Source organism: Cebus imitator, unplaced genomic scaffold (genome assembly GCF_001604975.1).
Source record: "Cebus imitator isolate Cc_AM_T3 unplaced genomic scaffold, Cebus_imitator-1.0 Scaffold113, whole genome shotgun sequence".
NCBI lineage: Eukaryota > Metazoa > Chordata > Mammalia > Primates > Cebidae > Cebus > Cebus imitator.
In genome coordinates, this window is record NW_016107428.1 from 201254 (window position 1) to 223202 (window position 21949).

General features: G+C 38.7%; 1 protein-coding gene and 2 long non-coding RNA genes across 9 annotated transcripts in view; 1 reads left to right on the top strand and 2 right to left on the bottom strand.

Annotated features, from left to right (window-relative positions):
- Positions 1 to 18204, bottom strand: part of LOC119472699 — a 21631-nt gene extending 3427 nt beyond the window's left edge. The window contains exon 1 of the long non-coding RNA XR_005201876.1: positions 18080 to 18204. This is a non-coding gene — a long non-coding RNA (uncharacterized LOC119472699). The remainder of the gene's footprint in view (positions 1 to 18079) is intronic.
- Positions 1 to 21949, top strand: part of BDNF (brain derived neurotrophic factor) — a 67600-nt gene that overhangs the window by 26103 nt on the left and 19548 nt on the right. Inside the window, exon 1 of one of the 7 annotated variants that reach the window (XM_037742083.1) lies at positions 20717 to 20993. The exons of the other annotated variants lie outside the window; for them this stretch is intronic. The gene's annotated coding sequence lies outside the window, so the exon portion shown is untranslated. Of the gene's footprint in view, positions 1 to 20716; positions 20994 to 21949 lie in introns of those variants that run through there. 7 annotated transcript variants of the gene reach the window in all.
- LOC108311307 overlaps positions 18733 to 21949 on the bottom strand; it is a 39653-nt gene continuing 36436 nt past the window's right edge. The window contains exon 3 of the long non-coding RNA XR_001828127.2: positions 18733 to 19475. This is a non-coding gene — a long non-coding RNA (uncharacterized LOC108311307). The remainder of the gene's footprint in view (positions 19476 to 21949) is intronic.

Here is a 21949-nt window from a genome sequence, read left to right on the forward strand (position 1 = left end):
CACAAATTGACTTAAAATTCTTGGATGAAAAAAATCTATATTTAGTTCATTTTTGCATGCAACCACAACAGCATCCAAAACAGTTCTGGTGGCAGGGAAGGTACTTTGATAAATGCTGCTGAATGCACTGATAGATTGATTAATAGCTGCTTCAGATTATCACTAGTGATGCAGACAGAAACTTCATAGAAAATGGTTTATTTGTTTTGCTGGAAGAAAGGCAGAAATTGGAGGAAAAAGGTTGAATACTATTTTTGCCCACTACCTACGTATTATTAAAGTCATTTAGTTGGCTTAGTTCTACAATTTCTTATGTGTAATTTGATTCACTCAGGAAATTGTGAATATACGAAATGTTAAAGTTGATTTAGACAGCAACTATAAACTTGTGGATTTTCTTTTAAATGTCTTCAAATTTTTAAATGCCAGTGGAGATGCCAGCTACTGTGCTTCAGGGAGTAGAATATAGTATATCTTAAATTTGTGCCAATTTCTGGTAAGCAGAGAAAAAATTGCATGATAACCAAAGAAACTCATATTGTCTGTACTTTGTGTCATTCATGGAAGCAATCAGGTGCAGAAAACTTTTTTAAAAATTACTAAAAGGTGCGTGCGTGTGTGTGTGTGTGCGCGTGTGTGTGTGCGTACTTGAGAGAGAGAGAGGGAGAAGGAAGCTTACTAAATAAAATTTTTCCCATGGGATTTAGTCTAATTAGCCTTGGTTTTGGAGTTGTTATCATCAGTAGTTCCATTTTCTGATTCTTTCTTTCTGCCTTCATGTGCCTTTGAAAACTGAAACTATGCCCAAATTGAAACAAGTTTTTCTATCTTTTCACATGTTCACTTATTTCTTGAATGTGTTTTTAAACACAGACAAATTTCTTGTACATGATGTAGAATCTGAAGGTCGAGAAATCTGCAGTCATTTTGCTGGAGAGAGATGCTTGGCGGAGTCCCAGGCCACGTTCCTAGGCCAAACTCTCGAAGGTATTCTCTCTTACGCAACATTGGGAAAATACATCCAGCACCGACATGTTGGCTGATAGTGTGTCTGAAGGCACAGACGATATGCTTATCATGTGAAACATAAAGCCAGCAGATACTGCAGACATTCTGTTGAATGATAGAATCTGGATCATTTACATTTACTTAAATGTACAATACTACGATTAAGTTCAAAAAATCAATTTAGGAGAGAATAGAGGGTTGGGGAGCACAGTTTTAGGGGAGGACTTAACCAGCAGACTGTGGAAAGGAAACCTGAATATTTTAAATTAACTGCAAGTTCAGTATATACCAGTGGTGTAACAAGAGGCTGTTATCATAGCTACTCATTTTGGGCAGCACCGCTAGAAATATAATACTGAAATGGAGAAGCTAATAATTCTTCACTTTTTAAACAGACTATACCTAGAATATTCAGTTCAAGAAAATGAAATAAGTTGCTTTAGGTACATCATTGATAAATTAGTATCCATTCAGATCACTGTGACCAAGATGCACAGGGAATCTGCATATGAGCAATGGCTGAGGGGACTTGGAATGAATGAATTAGGGACACGAAAACTTAGGCTGCAATGGCAAATGGCTTTTGAATGTTGGGTTGAGAAGAATTCTAAAACTGTGCAGGCTTAGTAAGAAATATGTTCAGATTGCTAATGCCTACTGTGTCTGGGACATTAGAGTGTCAGCATGTGTGTTGGATTTTTGACATCCTTATTTTGAGTATGTGCTTCACAAATTTGAAGAACTGTCATAGGTATAATTTGTGTTGCCTCAGAGAGCAGTTCTAGGATCAATGACATAAATTTAGATACTTTACATGGTAGCTAGAAGAACTTTCTGTTCAGTTTAATTAAGCAAATATTGAATGCCCACTGCATACAGAGCACTTTATTAGAGGAATATGTAATAAAGAAAAAAGAGGTCTGGTGTGGTATCTCATGCCTGTAATTCCGGCACTCTGGGAGGCTCAGGTGGGAGGATCACTTGAGCCCAGGAGATCATTACCAGTCTGGGCAACATAGCAAGACCCCATCTCTGCAAAAGACAAAAAAATTTAGCCAAGCCTGGTGACAGGCACCCGTAGTCCCAGCTACATGGGAGGCTGAGGCAGAGGATCGTTTGAGCCCAGGAGGTCGGGGCTGCAGTGAGCTGTGATTATGCCAGTGCTCCTCAGCCTGGGTGACAGAGGGAGACCCCGTTGGAGGGAAGGAAGGAAAGGAAGGAAGAAAGGTAGGCAGGCTGAAACTCTTTTAGAAATGACACTAAAATGGAAGATTGGAGTTAGGTATTCTCTGAAGTACCTTTGTATTCGTTTTTTTCTAAAGCATTGGCCATAAGTATACTCCTTATTTATAGTTCATAAACAATCCTAATAAGAACAGTTGTCTATTTCTGCCTTTGCTCTACTTGATGCGTTTAGCATCATGAATCGAGTATCAGAAATCCCTCCCATTTCTTTGCAAAACTCTGTATTTTACTTGTCCTTTTTTATATACAGATTCTTAAAAGTGGTTATTTTTTCCTTTGGGTTAGACAGAGCAGAATGTCTGGAAAAAAAAGAGCTCTTGGCAAATTCAGATATCCAAATTGCTTAAGAAGTTAACTTTTGACATTAGAGTTCAGTAGCTAAACTAAGAAAATGTCTCACCATTTACCTTCACCTTTTGAAAACCAGAAAATCTTCAGATATTCCAGTTTTCCAAAGAGTTTCTCTTTTTAAATGTAAACTAAAATAAATGAAATCCTCCCCCAACTCCCTCAGACCTCAGCATGGATAGGGTTACTTTTTCTTCTTTGATAACTTATTTGTAACTTATTTTGCCCTTCTTTAGAAGAGTTAGAGAGTAAGCAACGTGGACATGTCATAAAATGCAAGTTGAACCATAAGATGAGCAGCCCACTCCAAGTATTAATGAGTATTTATTCTTTGCCATCTCTCATACTGCTTTTACGTATTAATAGTGTCAGTCGGCAAACAGTTTAATATTTATATCTCCTTTAGGATATCACATATTTTATAGTTTGTATTTATGTTCTTGTATGTATGTTTTCTTCTGTTTCGTAGTTTTTTGCTTAAAGTAACAATGTTACCTGCAGGGAATGCTTCTTTCATTAATTCATTTGTTAATTCACCATGCATTAATTGAGTGCCAGTGAGTGCCAGGAACTGGGCTAGTTGGATTTCTTTTCCCTGTATTGATTCATATATCTTCAAGTGCTACTTCATAAGACTCTCCATTGATTCTCCCATAAAAGGCTTTTATTACCTATTTACATACTCCCTCCCAGAGAGGACTGGTCCAAAAGTAAAATCTTGAGCAAATTCTCAGAGTTATTTCAGAACTTCTTGCCCCCAAATTGTATTTTTAAGTATTGACTGGTAGCCTTTTGGAAGAACTTACCTCTCTTTTTTAAAGATTAAACTTCTTTCCCCTCTGATTTTCAGGTGTCATTTTGTGTTTAAATTGAGACAATCAAAATGCTCATTAGATGTTGCCTTAAAGCATTTTGCTGTCTGAGAATATGTCATGAAGAACTATTTTTAACAATGACTCTATAGCCGAAGCCACAGTAGAAGGAAACTTCTGAATTAAAGATGATGTTTGATTGATTCTTTGATTTTATGATGGATTTTTTTCTTACATACAAGGATATGCATAGGTCTTTTAGTATTCAGGAATGTGTTCTTCACTTGACAGTATTTATGAATTGTGTGTTTCTCCTAAAAATTAAAAAAAAAAAACTTAAATTGTGAGAATTTTTCCATTTACTAAAAGTTGGTTAATGCTTATGCTAAATAAGGAAAAGAAGACAGAAAAATCAGTTTAGTGAATACTATTTTGCCTTTAAATATGGTAATTTAGTAACAGTATCTCTTTGGGGTTTACTAGAAACCACTTTTTAATCCAGTAGGTTTCCTTTCATTATGAAGTCAGGAGGTGATTTTGCTCAAATGTGTGGTATAGGAATCTGTATGTGGTGTTCAAGGATCATGTTAAATATGCCGATATAATTGGAGCACAATTTGGCATCATTAACTCAGAATTATTTAAACTCTTGCTATACAACATGGAAGCAAACTTGTGCATAGTTTTTTTGTGTGTGAATCTCAAAAAAAAATAAAAATAAAAAAATAAATCCCAGGATAAGAAAGTGGGAATAGGTCCCATTTTCCTTCTAAAACCAAACCTACAGCCATTTTCCTAGCCTTGTCTTTTATTTCCAAGCAGGACAGACAGGCAAATGACCATACTGCTGCCCATTTCTGTGCATACTCACTTACACTGAGAGTTGTATTCACCTGCTTGTTGAGAGTATTCACAAATGGTAACCTGATAGATACTTCTTTAAAAATGTGATTTTTTTTTTGCATTGTATAATGTTTAGAAATAATCACGTATAAATGGTTGAATATTAACACAGGATGGCCTTATCCTAAATATTTCATTAATCATTAAAATGTGGTATCATTAATATAATTTTAAAGTGCTTTTCCTAAAATACCAGATTATTTTTCTGGTTTTCACATCCCTGACAATGACTTTCTTAAATTTGGTAGCCAGGAACAGAAAACCAAACACCGCATGTTCTCACTCATAAGTGGGAGCCTAACAGTGGGAACTCATGGACACAGGGAGGGAAACCACACACACCAGGGCCTGGCGGGGGATGGGAGAAGGAGAGAGTGCATTAGGATAAAGAGATAAATAGCTAATGCAGGCCTTGATATCTAGGTGACAGGTCGATAGGTGCAGCAAACCACCATGGCACAAGTTTACCTATGTAACAAACTTGTACTTTCTGCACATGTATCCCAGAACTTAAAGTAAAATAAACTTGGTAGCATCTGTCATTCCAGTGCCTCTAATTGTTCTTCAGATGGTCTCATATAAAAACCTAGGCGAACCCTCACTGTCACTGTTCCATGAGGAGTTAGGAAAACTTGATCTAGTGTAGCACCCCAGTAGGCATTGGTACTGAGACCAAAATTCAGTTGGTTTGTTCTTATTAAAATTCATATGTGATTTCACTTGTCACATAAACAAGATTGCACACCTCAATAATAATCTTGTCCAAATGTGTGGTATTCCATACATTAAAAAATGTATTCACATATCTCATTCCATTTGATCCTACAAATAACTCCATAAAAAGATTGGGCAGACATTATTTCTTTATAACAAAGGAGGAAATTAGAGTTTTGAGAAGCTAAATAGCAATCCAAAATGCACAGCTATAGAACCAGAGCAAGGATGATAGCCCTGTGACTTCACCTAACTCAGTCCATTTACCACCACTCTGGCTGTCTGTAACTGTAACCTGCAGTATTCAAGTAAGGAACCATATCTTGCCCTTGATGTATTAATGTGAAACCTGGAGCAGGGGCAGGCTGAAATTATCACCCTGGCCTAGTATCCACTTTTCTCTCCAGCAGAGACTGGCACCCTTCTATGTGCCAAGGAATAAAGTGGTAATGGGAAGATTAAAAATGTTTATTCTGATGAGTTTTTAAATTTCAATTAAAAAAAAAATTCTTAGAGGGAAAAATGAATATATGACTTTTGATGCATTGTTTCTTGAGCAACTTAGTTATAATTTTACTTAAACCTGAGAATCTAGCTAAGTGAATTTTTAGAAATACTAAGTGGCTGGTAAGATGGCTAAACAGGAACAGCTCTAGTCTGCAGCTCCCAGGAAGATCAATTCAGAAGGCAGGTGATTTCTGCATTTCCAACTGAAGTACCTGGCTCATCTCACTGGGATTGGTTAGACAGCAGGTGCAGCCCACTGAGGGCGAGCCAAAGCAGGGTGGGGTGACACATCACCTGGGAAGCACAAGGGATTGGGGAACTCCATCCCCTAGCCAGGGGAAGCCCTGAAGGACTGTGCCTTGAGGGACTGTGCATTCTGGCCCAGATACTACACATTTCCCACAGTTTTCACAACCCATAGACCAGGAGATTCCCTCGGGTGCCTACGCCACCAGGACCCTGGGTTTCAGGCACAAAGCTGGGTGGCCATTTGGGCAGACACCAATTTAGCTGCAGGAGTTATTTTTCATACCCCAGTGGTGCCTGGAACACCAGCGAGACAAAACCGTTCACTCCCCTGGAAAGGGGGTTGAAGCCAGGGAGCCAGGTGGTCTCAGCAGATCCCATCCCCATGGAGCCCAGCAAGGTAAGATCCACTGGCTTGAAATTCTCACTGCCAGCACAGCAGTCTGAAGTCAACCTAGGATGCTTGAGTTTGGTGAGAGGAGGGACATCCACCATTACTGAGGCTTGAGTAGGCGGTTTTCCCCTCACCGTGTAAACAAATCCACCTGGAAGTTTCAACTGGGCGGAGCACATCATAGCTCTCCAAAGCCACTGTAGCCAGACTGCCTCTGTAGATTCCCCTTCTCTGGGCAGGGCATTTCTGAAAGAAAGGCAGTAGCCCCAGTCAGGGGCTTATAGATAAAACTCCTGTCTCCCAGGGACAGAGCACCTGGGGGAAGGGGCAGCTGTGGGCACAACTTCAGCAATCTTAAACGATCCTGCCAGCCAGCTCTGAAGAGAGCAGTGGATCTCCCAGCATAGCACTCAAGCTCTACTAAGGGACAGATTGCCTCCTCAAGTGGGTCCCTTACCCCCGTGCCTCCTGACTGGGAGACAGCTCCCAGCAGGGTTCAACAGACACCTCATACAGGAGAGCTCTGGCTGGCATCTGGTGGGTGCCCCTCTGGGATGAAGCTTCCTGAGGAAGGAACAGGCAGCAACCTTTGCTGTTTTGTAGCCTCTGCTGGTGATATCCAGGCAAACAAGTTCTGGAGTGGATCTCCAGCAAGCTCCAGCAGACCTGCAGCAGAGGGGCCCGACTACCAGAAGGAAAACTAACAAACAGAAAGGAATAGTGTCAACATCAACAAAAAGGACACACTCACAAAAACCCCTTCCGAAGGTCACCAACATCAAAGACCAAAGATAGATAAATCCTTGAAGATGAGAAAACCCCAGCACAAACAGGCTGAAAATTCCAAAAACCAAAACACTTCTTCTCCAAAGGATCACAATTCCTTGCCAGCAAGGGAACAAAACTGGATAGAGAGAATGAGTTTGATGAATTGACAGAAGTAGGCTTCAGGAGGTGGGTAATAACTAACTCCTCCAAGCTAAAGGAGCATGTTCTAACTCAATGCAAGGAAGCTAAGAACCTTGAAAAAAGGTTAGACAAATTGCTAACTAGAATAACCAGTTTAAGGAAGAACATAAATTACCTGATGGAACTGAAAAACAGCACAAGAACTTTATGAAGCATACGCAAGTATCAATAGCCAAATCAATTAAGTGGAAGAAAGGATATCAGAGATTGAAGATCAACTTAATGAAATAAAGCATGAAGACAAGATTAGAGAAAAAAGAATGAAAAGGAAAGACCTAAGCTTCAAAGAAATGTGAGTCTATGTGAAAAGACCAAATCTATGTTTGACTGAGGTTCCCGAAAGTGATGGGGAGAATGGGACTAAGTTGGAAAACACTCTTCAGGATATTATCCAGGAGAATTTCCCCAACCTAGCAAGACAGGCCAACATTCAAATTCAGGAAATACAGAGAACACCACAAAGATACTCCTCAAGAAGAGCAACCCCAAGACACATAATCCTCAGATTCACCAAGGTTGAAATGAAGGAAAAAATGTTAAGGGCAGCCAGAGAGAAAGGTCTGGTTACCCACAAAGGGAAACCCATCAGACTCACAGCATATCTCTTTAGAAACCCTGCAACCCAGAAGACAGTAGGGTCAATATTAAACATTCTTAAATAAAAGAATGTTCAATCCAGAATTTCATATCCAGCCAAGCTAAGCTTCATAAATGCAGGAGAAATAAAATCCTTTACAGACAAGCAAATGCTGAGAGATTTTGTCACCACCAGGCCTGCCTTAAAAGAGCTCCTGAAGTAAGCACTAAAGATGGAAAGGAGAAACTGGTACCAGCCACTGCGGAAACATACCAAATTCTAAAGACCATTGACAGTATGAAGAAGCTGCATCAACTAACAAGCAAAATAACCAGCTAGCATCATAATGACATGATCAAATTCACACATAACAATATTAACGTTATGTGTAAATGGGCTAAATGCCCAAATTAAAAGGCACAGACTGGCAAATTGGTTAGAGTCAAGACCCATTGGTATGCTGTATTCAGGAGACCCATCTCACGTGAAAGGACACACATAGGTTCAAAATAAAGGGATGGAGGAATATTTACCAAGAAAATGGAAAGCAAAAAAAAAAAAAAATAGCAGGGGTTGCAATCCTAGTCTCTGATAAAGTAGACTTTAAACCAACAAAGATCAAAAAAGACAAAGAAAGGCACTACATAATGGTAAAGGGATCAATGCAACAAGAAGAGCTAACTATCCTAAGTATATATGCACCCAATACAGGAGCCACCTAGATTCATGAAACAAGTTCTTAGAGACCTATAAAGAGACTTAGACTCCTACACAATAAAAGTGGGAGATTTTAGCACCCCACTTTCAGTATTAGACTAATCAACAAGACAGAAAATTTATAAGGATATTCAGGACTTGAACTCAGATCTAGACCAAGCAGACCTAATAGACGTGTAGAGAACTCTCCACCCCAAATCAACAGAATATACATTCTTCTCAGCACCACATCACACATTCTAAAATTGACCACATAATTGGAAGTAAAACACTCCTCAGCAAACGCAAAAGAATGGAAATCATAACAAACAGTCTCTGAGACCACAGTGCAATCAAATTGGAACTCAGCATTAAGAAACTCATTCAGAACCACACAACTACATGAAAACTGAACAACCTGCTCGTGAATGACTACTGGGTAAATAACAAAATTAAGGCAGAAATAAATAAGTTCTTTGAAACCAGTGAGAACAAAGACACCACATACCAGAATCTCTGGGATACAGCTAAAACAGTGTTATTTTATTTATTTTTATTATACTTTTTGTTCTGAGGTACGTGTGCAGAATGTGAAGGTTTGTTACATAGGTATACATGTGCCATGGTGGTTTGCTGCATCCATTGCCCCGTCATCTACATTAGGTATTTCTCCTAATGCTATCCCTCCCCTATCCCCCAACCATTTGCTATCCCTTCCCTGGCTCCCCATCTCCTGACAGGCCCTGGTATGTGATGCTCCCCTCCCTGTGTCCATGTGTTCTCATTGTTCAACACCCACTTATGAGTGAGAACATGCTGTGTTTGGTTTTCTATTCTTGTGTTAGTTTGCTGAGAATGATGGTTGCCAGCTTTATCCATGTCCCTGCAAAGGACATAAACTCATCCTTTTTATGGTTGCATAGTATTCCATGGTGTATATGTGCCATATTTTCTTAGTCTAGTCTATCATTGATGGGCATTTGGATTGGTTCCAAGTCTTTGCTATTGTGGACAGTGCCACAATAAACATATATGTGCAAGTGTCTTTATAATAGAATGATTTATAATCCTTTGGGCATATCCCAGTAATGGGATTGCTTTCTTCTTCTAGATCCTTGAGAAATCACCACACTGTTTTCTACAATGGTTAAACTAATTTACACTCCCACCAACAGTGTAAAAGTGGTCCTATTTCTCCACATCCTCTCCAGCATCTGTTGTCTCCTGATTTTTGAATGATCGCCATTCTAATTGGGGTGAGATGGTATCTCATTGTGGTTTTGATTTGCATTTCTGTAATGGCCACTGATGATGAGCTTTTTTTTCATATGTTTGTTGGCTGCATAAATGTCTTCTTTTGAGAAGTGTCTGTTCATATCCTTTGCCCACTTTTTGATAGGGTTGTTTTTTTCTTGTAAATTTGTTTAAGTTCTTTGTAAATTCTGGATATATGCCCTTTGTCTGATGGGTAGATTGCAAAAATATTTTCTTATTCTGTTGGTTGCTGGTTCACTTTAATAATAGTTTCTTTGGCTGTGTAGAACCTCTTTAATTAGATCCCATTTGTCTATTTCAGTTTTCATTGCCATCAAAATGGCAGGAACAAATTTGCTAAAGCAGTGTTTAGAGGAAAGTTTATAGAACTAAATTCTCACAGGATAAATCAGGAAATATCTAAACTTGACACTCATTACATCATAATTAAAAGAACTAGAGAAGCAAGAGCAAACAAATTCAAAAGCTAGCACAAGACAAGAAATAACTAAGATCAGAGCAGAACTGAAGGAAATAGAGACATGAAAAACCCTTCAAAAAATCAATGAATCCAGGAGCTGTTTTTTGAAAGGATTAACAAACATATACTGCTAGCCAGACTAATAAAGAAGAAAAGAGAGAAGAATCAAATAGACAAAATAAAAAGTGATAAAGGGGATGTCACCACCGATCTCACAGAAATACAAATCATCATCAGAGAATACTATAAAAACCTCTATGCAAATAAACTAGAAAAATCTAGAAGAAATGGATAAATTTCTGGACACATACACCCTCCTGAGACTAAACCAGAAAGAAGTCAAATTCCTGAATAGACCAAATAACAGGTTCTGAAATTGAGGCAGTAATTAACAGCCTACCAATTAAAAAAAAACCAGGACCAGATGGATTCAAAGCTGAATTCTACCAGAGGTACAAAGAGGAGCTGGTACCATTCCTTCTGAAATTGTTTCAAACAATAGAAAAAGAGGGACTCCTCCCTAACTCATTTTATGAGGCCAGCATCATCCTGATACCAAAACCTGGCAGAGACACAACAAAAAAGAAAATTGGATGAACATCGATGCGAAAATCCTCAATAAAATACTGGTAAACTGCATCCAGCAGCACATCAAAAAGCTTATTCGCCATGATCAAGTCAGCTTCATCCCTGGGATGCAAGGCTGGTTCAACATATAGAAATCAATCAATGTAATCCATCACATAAACAGAACCAATGACAAAAACCACATGATTATTTCAATAGATGCAGAAAAGGCCTTCGATAAAACTCAACACCCCTCCATGCTAAAAAGAACTCTCAATAAACTAGATATTCATGGAACATATCTCAAAATAGACCTATTCATGACAAACCCACAGTCAGTGTCATACTGAATGGGAAAAAGCTGGAAGTATTCCCTTTGAAAACTGGCACAAGGCAAGGATGCCCTCTCTCACTGTTCCTATTCAACAGTGTATTGGAAGCTCTGGCGAGGGCAATCAGGCAACAGAAAGAAATAAAGCGTATTCAAATAAGAAGAGAGAAGTCAAATTGTCTCTGTTTGCAGATGACGTATTGTATATTTAGAAAACCCAATCATCTCAGCACACAATCTCCTTCAGCTAATAAGTAATTTCAGCAAAGTCTCAGGATACAAAATCAATGTGCAAAAATCACAAGCATTCCTATATACCAATAATAGACAAAAAGAGAGCCAAATCATGAGTGAAACCCATTCACAATTGCTACAAAGAAAATTACCTAGGAATACAACTTGTAAGGGAGGTGCAGGACCTCTTCAGGGAGAACTACGAACCACTGCTCAAGGAAATAAGAGAGGACACAAAAAATGGAAGAACATTCCATTCTCATGATTAGAAAGAATAAATATTGTGAAAATGGCCATACTGCCAAAAGTAATTTATAGATCCAGTGCTATCCCCATCAAGCTACCATTGACTTTCTTCACTGAATTAGAAAAGACTACTTTAAATTTAATAACATGGAACCGAAAACGAGCCTATATATATCCAAGACAATCCTAAGCAAAAAGAACAAAGCTGGAGGCATCATGCTACCTGAATTCAAACTATACAAGGTTATAGTAACCGAAACAGCATGGTACTGATACCAAAACAGACAATGGAACAGAACAGAGGCCTCAGAAATAATGCCACACACCTACAACCATCTGATCTTTGACAAACCTGACAAAAACAAGCAATGAGGAAAGGATTCCCTATTTAATAAGTGATGTTGGGAAAACTGGCTAGCCATATGCAGAAAACCGAAAATGGACCCCTTCATTACACCTTATACAAAAGTTAACTCCAGATGGATTAAAGACTTAAACATAAGACCTAAAACTATAGAAAACCTAGATGAAAATCTAGGCAATACCATTCAGGACATAGGCATGGGCAAAGACTTCATAACTAAAACACCAAAAGCAATGGCAACAAAAGCCAAAATTGACAAATGGGATCTAATTAAACTAGAGAGTTTCTGCACAGCAAAAAAACTATCATCAGAGTAAACAGGCAACCTACAGAATGGGAAAATATTTTTGTCATCTATCCACCTGACAAAGGGCTAATATCTAGAATCTACAAGGAACTTAAACAAATTTATGAACTTAACCCCATCAAAAAGTGGGCAAAATATTAACAGGCACTTCTCAAGAGGAGACATTTATGCGGCCAACAAACATATGAAAAAAAGCTCATCAGCAGCAGTCATTAGAGAAATGCAAATCAAAACCACAATGAGATACCATCTCACCTCAGTTAGAATGGACATTATTAAAAAGTCAGGAACCAACAGATGCTGGAGAGAATGTGGAGAAATAGGACCACTTTTACACTGTTGGTGGGAGTATAAATTCAACCATTGTGGAAGACTGGCAGTTCCTCATGGATCTAGAACCAGAAATGCCATTTGACCCAGCAAGCCCATTACTGGGTATGTACCCAAAGGATTATAAATCATTCTACTATAAAGACACATGCACACGTATGTTTATTGCAGCACCAATAGCAAAGATTTGGAACCAATCCAAATGCCAATCAATGATAGACTGGATAAAGAAAATGTGGCACATATACACCATGGAATACTATGTAGCCATAAAAAAGGATTTTGTGTCTTTAGCAGGGACGTGGATAAAGCTGGGAACCATCATTCTCAGCAAACTAACACAGGAACACAAAAACAAACACCTCATGTTCTCACTCATAAGTGGGAATTGAACAATGAGAACACATGGACACAGGGAGGGGAACATCACATACCAGGGCCTGTTGTGTGGTGAGGGGCAAGGGGAAGGATAGCATTAGGAGAAATACTTAATGTAGATTACAGGTTGATGAGTGCAGCAAACCTCCATGGCACATGTATACCTATGTAAAAAACCTGCATGTTCTGCACATGTATTCCAGAACTAAAAGTATAATAATAATGAAAAAAGAAATACTAATAAAATAGAACACAGCATAAAGCAGTGATTCTCAAACACATTGAGCATCAGTATTACCCTTGAATATTTAAAATACATATACATATGAAATCTTAGTCTCTAAGATTTCTAGGTTTGGGATTGGGTCCCTGGGCCTGTGTTAAGTTTAGAAACTTCTACAGATAGTTTGGATGTATAGGAAAGTTTAAGAATTGCTGAACTAAAAGTCAAATAAACTGAATATCCTGTGATTTAGAGGGATTTATCATTTATTTCAGTATCCAAGTACTTGCATTAGAGAGTGGATAGAAGGGATTTGCAGCCTTGTAAATAATTAGAAATTCAGACATTTTGAGATGGAGAACTGCTGAAGATTTTATTCTGACTTGAAAGAAATTTTCTAATTAGAAATTTCTGGGTGAGAACAAAGACATGGAACAATATTCCTAAGCCTGAGGAGGATCGAGTTTGACTCCAGGCCTAACACTTACTAGGTCTATGACCTTGGGTGAGTAATTTAAATTCTCTGTATCTCAGCCTCTCAACAGGGTATTGGTAGGGATTAAATGTGTTGGTACGTGTGAAGTGCTTAGAGCGGTGCTTGGCATAGTAAATGCTTAATGAATTTCAGCCACTGTTTTCATTATTATAGCACTTTCCAGCTCCCAAAAAAGATACTTTTTTATGACTTATATCAAGACAATAAAAAGTTTAATCAGCATGCTTCATACCTAAATTTGCTTCATTTTATAGCAAAGTTTACAAGACTAAAACTCTTCTGTTGTAATTCTCTGAGTCTCATTTGTTTATTCATTACGTTTCTCCTGCTCTTTAGTCATCTTAATTCTACTCATTCTTTAAGACCCAACTGCAGTTCTACTGCCTCTAGAAAGATTCTTGCCCATAATAATAAACCTGCCCTATCTGAGTTCCTAGATGGTCTGTACCTCACATTTTGGTAATTAATTGTATAAGCAATTATACACAAAGCATTATTGTGTGTCTTCGTTGCATCAGCTTCTAGGCTGGAAGCTGTGGATATGATGTTTTGTCTAGAAAAATGTTCTAGAATGCCCTACTCAGGATAGTCTGTTGACTTTAAAGACATATTTCCTGAATAGAAACTTCATCAGGCAGCCGCAGCCTGTTAACTGCATTCCTGGACCTGATGATCAAGTTTGATTTAAGGCTCGCCACTTACTAGCTATGTGATACTGGGCAAGGTACTTGAATTCTCTGTGCATAGATAGAACAATGTTGAGGGAAATCCCTTTCGCCCATCGTTGTGTTTCCACATGGGAACTTACTTCCTAATATGTAACACCTTCAGGGGACTATTCTAGGCTCTTTTCTTATCCCCATTACTTGTTCTTTCTGTGAAAAGAGGAGAGGTTAATCTGATTGATTAAACCCTTAGATCTGTCATCTGGACTGTGTAGCCTGTGGACCAAAGCAATGGACCACTTGCACTGAAATTAAGGCTGATCCTGTATTTTGATTCTTATTTGGCAACTTGTTTGTATTCTGTTCCCAATTCAGAATCCCAGTATTGTTCTTATCAGCTAGGAAAGCACTCTGACTAGGAAATCAACTCTAGGTAGGTATCCATAAATGGGTTATGACTTCTAACTTATTTGCCCAAGAGGCTCACCAGTGTGGAACTCTTCATGAGTACTTTGTCTTGCTTCATGAGCTATACATGCTAAGGGTTTGGCAGATTATATAATCTTTTGATCTACAAAATATGATCTTCATTGAAGAAAAACTTGGGCCAAAGCCTTTTCTCCTCTGCCACCTTCCTCCCCCTTTTCATTCTCTTTTTTGTGAATGTTCTTTGTGCATGCCAGTTACAGCATGTACCACATTGCACTGTGTTGTTGGTTTATGGGTCTAACCCACCTTTAACACCGCAGTTCCCAAGGGCAAAAATTCAGTATCATTCATTTTGGTGTCCTCAGTGCCTATTCTCAGAGAATGCCTATTATATGAACAAATAGTGCAAAAGTAAATTATAGGAGAAGACTAGATCACATTCATTTAAACTGCAAGTTTGACAAGTTGACATCCAAAAGAAAGGCTCTCCTAAATAACCTCGCCACAGAAATTTGGGTGACCTTTGTAGCCCTGGAGGAAGCAGAGGCAAAAATGAAACCTAAAAATTATTTGTGGGTTGTTAAGAATTTTTCTCATGGAGTAAACAAGGTCTATAGCTGGGTTCTTTTCAAGTGAGGGAATGACAGAAACACAGCTGGTTCTGACTTTCAGCTTCAACTGAGTGACTGGAGCTCTGCTGGTGAAACAGGAACTTGTATTTCTACCCCTGACATGCACCTTGGAGGTGTCAGCTCATTGTCCCTGTGTTCACATAAATATTTTCTTAAGAATTGATTTTGATCTTGTGAGCCTCTAACTAAATGATTAACCATGCAAAGTTGGCCATTTGGGGGTAATATTGAAGCTTTTCCCTTGAGGGCTATTGACAGGTGGGAATGTGCCCACCTCCATGGGTCTCTGGTTTTCTTGTCATACTTGAAGCTCAATGACAGTTTAAACTGGGGGTAATCACTTAATTAATCTATTGAGTTACCAAGTTAGTTATTCCCACTTTGCATGAAGCAACCTTGAAAATGATTTTCCTAAAGCAAAGTACATCCAAACTCAGTACCTTCTTAAGAACCTTTGCTGAATGAATAAATGAATAATTCACAAAAATATAACATATCTTTTATTCTTACTCAGAGGCAGTTTAAGCCTCTTGTGTAAGAGTAGGCCCAAACTTTAAATAACGTAGGATAGTAAGCCTGCTAGATAAATTTCTGTACGGAAACATGGTCTGCTATGAAGCTGGAAGTGAGAGGACATTATATCTGACCCAAAGAGGCTTCAGGGCTGCTGAGCATGGGGCCTGAAGTCAAGGTCCCTCTTTTCATTAAGAGGTAGTCCAGGAGTGCATGACACCCGTCAGACTACTGAGACCCAGATGAAACAAGGGCCTTACATAATCAAAATAGTTCTCTCTTTTTCTAAGTTCCAAATAACTAGTTTCCTAACCCAGCATCTGGATAGCAGTGCCAAACAGGAGTACCTTCACTGAACTTCCTCATGAGGTTATTTCTATCCTATTGGAATGTTTCATTTCAGAAGGGTGAGGAAGGGAACTCTTGGATTTGTGTACTTAGTTTAATGTTGTGGTGCAGCTTTGACCATCTGTTTAATGGGGGATCTGTTTTCCAGATGACTATACATGTGGAAATGAGAAGTTTTTTGAGTGTGTTTTTTTCCCCTTTAAAGAGTGGTTTTTCATTTAGTCTCTGCATTTGGGGTAAAAGGTCCTCTAGGGAGCCTTTTCAAAGTATTTGAAGTTTGCATCTGATTTTGGAGGTGAGTTGGAGGCCTGCCTGTATATGACAGACACAAGTTTCCAACAACTGTACATTCACAAGGACTGAGAGCCATCCTTCTGTGTCCATCATTCAACACTGATCTCACATTCGTGTTCATATCAGTATCGTTACAGTTTGCTCCCAGATATATCTCCCTAGTTTCCCTTAGTAGGTTTTACAGAATTTGCAGTGTATTCAGTGGCAGATGACCACATGTAGAGTCATTTAACTGCATCTTCCACTGCAACGCAGCCTGCTCTTGTTTTCTGTTTTTGCTTAGATTCCATCTTTTCGAAGATTTCATTCCTTGGCACTGTCTCAGTATCTCAGATACTTTTGGGACTTGGTCCTATTCCCCTCTTATGTTTGGCCATGGTCACCCCCTCAGTGTTGTGTTGTATCTCACGGCTGCCTTGTAGGATTGACCTTTACAGTTTATAAAGCTCCTTTCCATATGTTGACAATCCCTGGTGTGATACTGTGAGTTAGGCAAGGTGGGTATACGTGTCGTCCTCGTGTCACAGTGGTGAGGCAGCATGGTTTTTGAATTTGTTAACCCATGAATTTGTCTAATTTGTTGGTAAAAAATAGTTACATATCAGTTGTTTCATAGGGTCAGCTTAATATAAAGTGGGAGTTAGGCAGGACCAGAACTCAGGTCTTCAGCCCCCAAGTCCCAGGGACTGTTCTTCATACCGAATTATCCCACTTTGAATCAGTTTCTTCTAGGCAGATATCTCCAGAACTGAGATGGCACCCACCGGACTTCCTAATTGTAGTCACTACCAGGAAAACAAGCAAAAGAACTGGTGTAAATCTCTGGTTTTAGTGATTGGTGGAGATTTGGTGGAGATTGTTTCGTGCTAAAAGTAAAGCCACTAGATTAAATGTTTTTTTAAATCGATTATTCTTAATTATTTGATAGTTACTTTACATTATTCAAAAGTCAAAATAAAATTTAAAAGAAGTTTAGATTGAGAAGTCTTGCCACACTTGTACCTTGCTCACCCCAGTATCCCCCAATACATACCATCTATAAGGTGATCATTTGTATTAGTTTCTTGTGCATCCTTGATAATGTGTTTTATATAGATACAGGTAAATATGAATATGTACTATTATTTTCCCCATCTTTAAAACAAAAGATAGTAGCCATATATACACTATTCTATACCTTGTTTTTATCACTTACTAATATATTCGTGAGAGCTTTCCACTTTAGTATATGGGGAAATAACTTTACAGTTGCAAGGATTCTAAGTATGTGCTATAGTTTATCTACTTTTCTATAGTTGGAAATTGGAGCTATTTCTAGTATGTTTTGCATTTTATACTTTGTTGCAATTAATAGCCTTTTATATACATCATTTTGTACATATGCACCTATATCTGTCATTTATTCCGCTAAGTGGAATTGATGGGTCAGCAGGAAAAATCATTGATAATTTTGATATTGAATTGTTTGTACTCCCACCATTAGTGTATGAGAATACCTATTTCTCCATATCCTCATGAAACAGAGTGTGTGAGATGAGATAAGACACAGGAGGTAAACAGTCTTTTACCTAATCTGTAGTTTGCAGTGGGAACACTCCGCAGTTCAAGAGCGGTGCAGGTATCAGATTAGTTCCAGTGGAATCAGTGCCTCACCATGACCATGGGCTTGCACCAGCTCTAGTGACACACATGGTGGGAGTACAAACAATTCAAGCCCTTTGCAGTTTCTTGTGCATCCTTGATAATGAGTTCAAGAGATGTATCCCAAATCACAGGGATGTCTTGCTAAGCTTGGAACTTTCATACTCAATGGATGCTTTTCTGAGGAAAGATTTTGCAATGCCCCCAACATTTTTAAATAAGTAATTAGTACTTGATAAGATAAATTTAAACTGCTAAAGTACAATATAAACATTGAACTATGATGCAATATTGCTAGACTTCTTCCTTATAGTTGCCAAGTAGTTTCCTGCATTAGGCAAATAGGGGATCATATAAAAACTCCATGATTTATGGCCTAGATAACATCTTCACATTTTGAGAAGCACATATTCCAGGTCATCCTCACATAACTCCTTACCATTCTCATTCAAAAGGTTGATTCTCAGTCTTATTTTTCTCTAAGGACAGAAAAAAAAAATCCCCTTCATTTCCACTGCATAGAAAAGTGTGGTAAATGGAGCTGGGCACAGTGGTTATTCAATTTAAATGGACTTTTTTTTTATAGAATTTTGACAGGGCCACTTTACAGGGGAAAGCCACTCCTCTTCCCCTTTATAGAACAGTTGCACCTGGACAGTTGCATTGATGACTGTATCCGGTCGACACAAGAGGTCATTCCTGGGCATAAGAATGGACTGACAAAACCTAGCTAGCACACCATTGACAAATACACATTTTCTTTTGTTAATAATAGCTGTGAAGGCTTTCACAACAGGCATTTCCAGTTTTGTTCTCAGGCTCCTTGCAGCTGCTCCTCTAAAAGTCTCCTCTCTTCCCAGAGCTGACAATGACCAGAAGCAAGGTGTTCTGTCTTTTGTGCCATCATCATCTAACTTGCCACGTTTGGGATGTCAGCCCAGGTATCAGTTTTGTATCAACTCAGTATGGCTTGTGGGTCTGGTTGCCTTTGTTATTCATGCCGAGGGCTTCTGGGCATCAGTTTCATGTGAGAACCCATTCCATGACCCTTCTTCTTTTGGCTGTTTTGAGTAGATGGCTCTTGTTGGCACAGTCTGTGAATGTCTGATGCTCTATCCATGCCAGACCACCTGTTCTGCTATCTCTGTGGTCTGAACTAATTGTCTGAACTACTCCTTGATAATCAATTTGAGATTATCTCGCTCTACCTTTGTTTTCAAGTCACATCTCAGCCCCTCAGCCACATTCCCGAAGAACATGACAAATGGATGGGTCACAAGTTACGTAGCACAGGGTATCAGACCACCAGGTTTTGAAGGGATTCTGTTTGGGTGCCAAAAAGATTTTATGTCACCATGATTTTTGTTAATGGCCTGTTGACACTTAGGCCTTAATTGAAAGCATTCTTACTCAAGTAGAGTTGACAGAGGAGTATTTGGTAGTTGTGGTTGCTGGTCTGAAAAGCATGTGGCTCTGTTTCAATACTCAAAGAGATCTTCTCAGGGGAAAAAGTTCTGACATCTCAAACAAATGGCCTTCATGCATAGTTTTGACACAATGCCCTATTAAGTATGGGTGTACGGTCGGTACCTTGTGGTAATAATTCAATATGGGGAACAGAGTAGCAACAAAGAAACATTGGGGTTATATTTAACCTCTGTGGAATTAGTGTATAAACAAACTGCTTATCAGAAATGATCATATGGGGCTTTGTTTAAATAAATAAGAAACTGGCACACAGGGTCTGCAGGATATCTCTGCCAAGCAGACCACCCTCACATTATAAGACACTACATCCATGTCTGACCCCATATGGAAAGAGGCATAGCAAGCCAGCACTGGTTCGTATTCCCTGTCCACCACATAATGGGTTTGTGATCTTAGGGAATCCACCACAATGCTCTGAAACTCTGTTTCCTCAGCTATAAACGGTGGATAATCAAATGATCTACCTCACCATTAATAAATGTTAGCTATTTTTAAAATCAAGTTTAATACAAAGAGAAACATTTTGTTTTTCCAGCTGCCTAGAGCATCTTCCAAAATCCTATCACCAACAAATAATATATGGTGTTTATTATAGCAACTGTGTATAAATGGAGTCCCTGTCCTATGCTTAGATGAAATATGTTGGCATTTGAGTTTGCATGTCTTCTATAGGAATCAGTGTTTAGTGAAAATGGGTGGAGACAAACAGATGTTCTCACAGTTCTGTTATTCACAGTACTGCCAAATTGAATGTTTCCATATAGGTGCATTCTAATGGCTAAAATGATGTGGATATTTTCTGGCCAGCCATATGGATCTTTTGTCATCTAAGATGTTAATATTTTCCTTATATTTTATAGTAGTTCTGGAGGACAGCCAGCTTCTTGAATAGGGTCCACATGGCTCATTATGCACAGGGCCTGGAAACTGCCTTATGCATGCTGTTGAGATGAACAGTGACACTTCAGAAGAGCTGGGAGCTGGGGTAGGGCAGTGGCTAGGAGAACATATTCAATTATTTCTCCACTTGCATTAAGCTACAAGTAATGAGCACTTTCCTGTGCTTTACAGTAAGTAATTAAAAGAAATTATAGAGTTGGATACAAAAATAACCAGAAGGACAACTGGATGTGTGGAGCCACCAGTTTTCTCCATGAGCACACAAGGTTAATCCTTGTTACTGCTCAGAATGCTGAGTTTCTATAGAAAGGGTTGCAGGTCCACACATGTTTTGGCATCTACCCACACACTTCTGTATGGCATGACTGTGCATCCCAGAAGAAGGGCTGTGCTGTGTGCCTCCGCGTTTCAGTGGAATTTAACAAACAGATCCCTGAAAATGGTTTCATAAAGGTGAGTAACAGAGCTAATAGCCTTCTCTCACTAATTTTATCTTTCCCCCAAGATTTCTTGATAATAATTTGAAAAGGAGTGTTATTCTTTGGTCTCTAGAGGCAACTTACCTTTCCAGTTTCTTCCCTCACCTGTTTTCACCTCTCTTGCTTTTTTTAAATTTAATGTTCTATGTATTTCAGAAGGTAGGATCTAACCTAGTGAGGTCCCTTCATCAGGTGATAATTATTCATCTCATTTTCATTTTGGCCCTCTGAATTAATGACATTGAAGCCTGCCGTTTGATCCTAAGATGGGTTTAATTATGTACAGATACTCTTTCTATAATGGAAATTGCTCAGGTAACTAATTAACCACAAGAATACACTGACTATGGAAAATTTCAGAAGCACCGTCTGTGGAAAAACTGGGAAGGGCATGCTGTCACCACAGCTCTGGGGTCTATTAAAAGTGTGGTTATGCAGCACTGGTGTCTAGTGGGGCGTTGGCTCTCAACTGTCAGAATTCCTATAGCATTTCATGGCAGAGAGTCAAGATGTCCAGCAATACTCTGAAAGCAACCTGTTGATTAAAGTTGTTAATTCTGAAGAAAGTGATTGAAATAAGACAAATGGGCCTTAACTTTCTTTCTCTTTCTCCCTTTTGTAAAAAAGTGTGATTGTTCTGGCATGTTCCCAATCCTCACATAATGCCAACATCTTTTCTTAAAGGGGGATTCCCTTTATCCTTGGGTCTGACAGTTATTGCTTCTTCTCCCCTTAAGGACAATGAATGCAGTTGTATCACCTTTGCTCACTCTTTCTTTCTTTCTTTCTTCTTTCTTTCTTGCTTTCTTGCTTTCTTTCCTTTCTTTCTTTCTTTCTTTCTTTCTTTCTTTCTTTCTTTCTTTCTTTCTTTTCTTTTCTTTCTTTCTTTCTTTCTTTCTTTCTTTCTTTCTTTCTTTCTTTCTTTCTTTC